We start from the raw sequence: 5,533 nt of genomic DNA, 5'->3' as shown, positions 1-5,533 counted from the left end.
TTCCTTTTTTCCACACTCTCTCCAGCATTTATTGTTTGTAGATTTTTAAAAATGATGACCATTGTGACCAATGTGAGATGATACCTCATTGCAGTTTTGATTTGCATTTCTCTAATAATTAGTGATGTTGGACATCTTTTCATGTGCTATTTTTGCCATCTTTATGACAGGGCACTGCAATCATAGCAACTATGATTGAATACAAACTATGATTATAAAACAGTATATGTATATGAGTTAAAGTGGTAAAAATATCTTTATATACATCAACTTACAGATTTACAGCCACAGAATAAAATGTAAATGGTTATATACTCAAATGTTTGCGTTGGAATTGTTTGTGGTGGATAGGTATATATTTTGATTTGTTTTTGTTTACATCTATTTCCTAAAGTAAGGGATTCTCTGGTGGCTCAGTGATAAAGAATCTGGCTGCCAGTGCAGGAGCTACAGGAGATGTGGGTTCAACCCGGAGTCAGGAAGACCTGTTGGAGGAGGAAATGGCAACCCACTCAAGCATTCTAGCCTGGAAAATCCCATGGACAGGAGAGCCTGTGGTGGGTTTGCAAAGAGTCGGACATGACTAAGTGTGCATGCTCACACACAAACACACATTTTTCTAATGTAAAACTCTATTCTTTGTGTGGGCTTCCCTGATAGCTCAGTTGGTAAAGAATCAGTCTGTAGTGCAGGAGACCCCAGTTCGATTTCTGGGTTGGGAAGATCCTCTGGAGAAAGGATAGGCTACCCACTCCAGTATTCTTGGACTTCCCCTGTGGCTCAGCTGATAAAGAATCTGCCTGCAATGCAGGAGATCTGGGTTTGATCCCTGGGTTGGGAAGATTCCCTGGAGAAGAGGAAGGTTACCCATTCCAGTATTTTGGCCTGGAGAATTCCATGTACTGTGTAGTCCATGGGGGTCAAAAAGAGTTGGACATAACTGAGTGACTTTCACCCACTTTACATTCCTTGTGTAAAGAAATAATACACACTTCAAAACAAAGACTTTTAAGCAGACTTTATACACAGTTATTATTTGAGACTTGGAAATATTCATTCTGCTAAAAAAAAAAAAAAAAACTGCATATGTCCTGGAATTTCCCTTTTGCTATAACAGTATACTGTCAAGTTTAGTGTTCTAAACTGTGGCATTTGTTTGTTTCTAAAAGTTAGAAGTAGTAGAAATTTTCCAAAAATATGATTTTCTTCTTAGAAGTTCCTGGAAAATTAAAAATTGTTCTGTAGATGGAGACAAGAGACCTTGGTCTAGCATTTGCTGTTAATTTTCTTTTCATTTTTGAAAATTTTAATCTCCTTGTTTTTGGTCATAGTTTTCTCATCTATAAGAAGTTCTGAGATCAGAAGATCTCAATGACTTTTAATAGTTCTAATATTCTAGGAATCTGCAATTAACTTAGAAACCAAACTATTTTCAGAGAATTATATGAGAAGTATGATGTCTAAAAAAATAAAATAAATTCAAATTCTCTAAAATGTCATTAAAAGGTGCTTCTGATGTTACCAGAAAGTTATTGATGCTTTTATTCTTTATTATGATTTCTCCATTAATGAAATTTTAAAATAAATTATGTGTTAAAATATCAAAAGATATTTGAATGTTGGCATACTTATGACACCTGGTGGTCAAGTCAAGCATCACAGCTAAATTCAAATTCTCCAGACACTTATTTCTGTCTTCTGGGTAAGACATTTTGCCCCTGATTCATCCATTTATCCTGTATTATTGAGTCATTCACTCAATAAACACTTAGAGGATCTTTTATATGTACAAGACAATTACTAGACACTTTATTATGGAAGAAAGGAAGAAATAAGAGAACACATTTTTTATATGTCTGTGGTAGATTGTAGGCTATTCAAAGGGACATAATTAACTGCATGGAAAGGCAAATAATTGCAGCATGCCAGTGAGTGGGCTGCCATCTATGGGGTCTCACACAGTCGGACACAACTGAAGCGACTTAGCAGCAGCAGCAGCAGTGTGTGAAGTGAACTAAATAAAATTATCAAAATTAGGGATACTCTGAGGTTGTAGAAGTGATCTGTGGTTTGGAGAGGTCAGGAAAAGCTTTCTTGGAGGAAGTGAGCCTTACCTTTCTTGGGGCCTCAGTTTTCTTTTTTGTAAAATATTTTATTGTTGCACAGGATTGCTGTGAAAGATCTATTGAGAGTGTACATGAAGTATAGCACCTTGTCCAAAGTAGGCATTCAGCGATTGTTAACAATTATTATAACAAAACCAAAGTTGATCAGGGAAGAGTTCATGTATATTAACTGTTCCTTAAGTTTTATTTAAAGAATAATTTTGTTCTACCTTATATGGCTTTTTATTAGTTGAACACAACTGAGGGTGCATGTGCACACACACACACACACCACACACATAGAGAACATAAGATCAATTATTTTAGTTAGTTCGGTTAATAAACAAACCACAAAAAAGATAGTATTGGCCTTTAGCTACATTTTGTTAAACTAACTGGTCGATTAAGCAAAACAATCAACTCAGTGGTGGGGGGCGGGGAACAACAGCACATTTAAAGTAGCTGTTTACTGGAATGAACTGATTGATTGCAATCAACAGTCAGTTAGTAAATACAGTTTATCAAAGAGCCCCACGTAGTCAACATAAATGAACCAAATAGGTTGTTTGGCACTATATGAACTGTGCATGGGTGGACTGATTTTTACATTTTTTTAATTGGTTGTGTTTAGGCACTGTCCTTGACCCTATATTGCTTTCAATAGTTAATATTAAGTCTGTTTTACTTTCCTTTTAATTTTATAAATGTGAAGCAAACTAACTACTTTTACAAGTGATGAAAATCACGAGAGTATTGAGAACACATTTATCCTTTTGTTCTGCGATCAAACGCATGTTATATTTCCTAAAAAATCAAACATAGTTTTTCCTAAACTGTAAATTTTCATGGGTAAAGTAAGCTGTATTGTAGTCCCTTTTGACTAAAAGGAAAATGTTCTGATCCAAAGCCAAGTATAAGAACTATTTCATATTTGGGATGGATATTTAACCTGGATAAGGGAAGATTTGAGAAATGACAGAATTGCTATCTTTAGATATTTCAAGAGTTTCATGCATAACAGGAAGTATAATTTACTTAGTTTTGGTAGGCAAAACTGGTTTGCCTACCACAAGGATGTGGATTTTTGGCTTACTAGAGGGAAGGATTTCTGACAAATATGATTGCTAGAAATGTAACTGTCCACATTAATAACTTTTTCACTAAACATGCCCTAAGAGCTGAGGTAGAGGCAACCCCTTTTGCTACATCTACCGCCAGATATACTTTAGTCCTTCACACACTCTGGTAGTTGCTTGCAATGGTTGCAAGGATAGTCTCAATAAACATGAATGTCTGAAGTTACTGTAATTTTATTAATAAACACAGATCTCTAAAGTTACTGAAGCTTCAAGAAAGTACAAAGTTATGTAAACAGAGCTAATTGTGCTCTTAGACAAATTCTGAAAGAGACAATGGTTATCTGAGTTGCACTATTTTTTCCAAACACTTATCTTCCCAAGGCCTAGTGACCAGCTAGTTCTTTCCCAGGCCTTTATCCCACGTGTCATTCCTAAATGTTCATAGACTTATGTCAGCAGTCATCTAATCCCTGGTAAGGTTGCCATTAAAGATAGGCTGATGATAGGGAAACCTAGATCTCAAATTTTGACAATACAGATAGAATTGTAAAACCGAATGTAAAACAAGAATCTTAAAATATATGTTTAGGGACTATTTGTCAGTGAAGACTTGCTTGTTGGTTATCTCTGCAAGCTTGATTACTTCTTCTTTTGACTACTAAGGAAAAATCTGACTGAGGCTATTGCTAATATAGTGATTTTTTTGATAGCCCAAAATATCTTCGACAATACTGTTATCCATTTGTAGACTGGCAAGCTATTTTCAGTTTACATAGAAAAGATATTTTGAATTTATGAAAGTTCACACTTGGATACTTCTTTGCTAGACAAGTTTATTTGTATACCCAAACATGGACTGATATGCCTTTTACTACATTTATAGACTATTTTTTGCAGAAATACTCGTTCTGATGCTTTCCCTAAGGAAGGAACACAAATCCTCAAGATGGGAAGCAACGGCACAATCAGTACAAGAGCAAAATACACTGATCTTCAAATGTCATTTCAGTACTCCCTTTATGCAGCTACTTACATCCTAAGATTTATCCCTAGTCTACGGGCCAACGGTATAGCCTTGTGGGTTCTCTGTCACTTCATCAGCAAGAATAATAAAGCAATTATTTCCATGATCAACTTCTCTGTGGCTAATTGTGCTCACGTGCTGTCCTTACCCCTCTGGATTTATTATTAAATCAGCCACCATTGGCCTTTCCAGAGGACCCTTTTCTTTCTGTGCTTTTACCTGAAGTATCTCAATATCTATGCCAGCATTTGTTTCTTGACATGTAACAGCCTTCAGAGATACCTCTTTCTCCTCAAGCCCTTCAGGACCAGAAGCTGGAATAGGTACAATCTGGGCATCAGTGCTGCCATCTGAGTGATGGTGGGGACTGCCTGTTTGCCACTTCCAATTCTGAGAAATGTTGGATTAGACAACAACACTGAGCCCTCTGAGCCCTGACTTGCTGATTTAGGGCTTCAATACATTAGCATAGCATCTACAATTGGCATAACTGTAATTGAACTTGCAGAATTTGTATTCTCTGTTGTAATTATTACTTATTGTACAGGGAGAACAGGAAAACTTTTATAAGAATTCCAAGTTCCCCCCTCCAACTACCGAAGAGAAAAAAAGCTTTGTGGATGGTCCTGATGGTTGTGGTAGTACTCACTGTGTGTTTCACATCTTACTACCTCAACTTCTCATTCTTTATGGTGGTGAAACAATAAAGTCTTTTAAAACTGCTCCTTTATTAAGACCACTCTATTTTTCCATATCATTTCCCCATCTCTCGCAAATCTAAATTGCTGTTTTTATCCAGTTGTGTATTATTTTAAGATCTCAGAATTTTCTGATGGATTTTCAGAAAGTGGTAGTTTGGTTCTTCAGTCATGTGTGAAATGCAAGGATGGTGCTTTGGAAATTCAGCATAAGAAAGAGGGTTTTAAAACTATCTCTCTGAATTTTGGGATGCTTCCAAAGTAATGTAAGAAAAGAATTACTTTTAGAATTAAAAGAATAATCTATATGCTCTATCAATTTATCTATGTCACCTTGAAGATCTTTCTTTAAAAAAGTGTTATGCTTATGCACCTTAATGAAATGTGGCTCTCTTCCATTCATCCTCAAAATGATCATTCTGAAAAAAAAAAATTAATGCCTATATTTTGTCAAAATGGAAGCATTGTTCTATGGAGCATATATATGAGAAAATATCTTTCCTTATAGAAAAGGATAAATAACAAAATCAATTGTACACCTGTTCCTCAACAATGGGTACAAAATTTTCACCTTTTCTTGTAAGAAGCAAAATGCAAATCGAAAACAGATGGACACAGATGAATCAT

The 5,533-nt window shown here is 35.6% G+C and overlaps 1 pseudogene; it reads left to right on the top strand.

The window, feature by feature from the left end:
* The first annotated feature begins 4,130 nt into the window (after nucleotides 1-4,130).
* On the top strand, nucleotides 4,131-5,171 carry LOC120881621 (annotated as a pseudogene).
* Nucleotides 5,172-5,533: the final 362 nt, after the last annotated feature.

This window comes from Oryx dammah, unplaced genomic scaffold (genome assembly GCF_014754425.2).
Source record: "Oryx dammah isolate SB20612 unplaced genomic scaffold, SCBI_Odam_1.1 HiC_scaffold_23, whole genome shotgun sequence".
NCBI lineage: Eukaryota > Metazoa > Chordata > Mammalia > Artiodactyla > Bovidae > Oryx > Oryx dammah.
The sequence above is the reverse complement of the archived record's forward strand: the minus strand, read 5'-3'. Positions and strand labels throughout refer to the sequence as shown.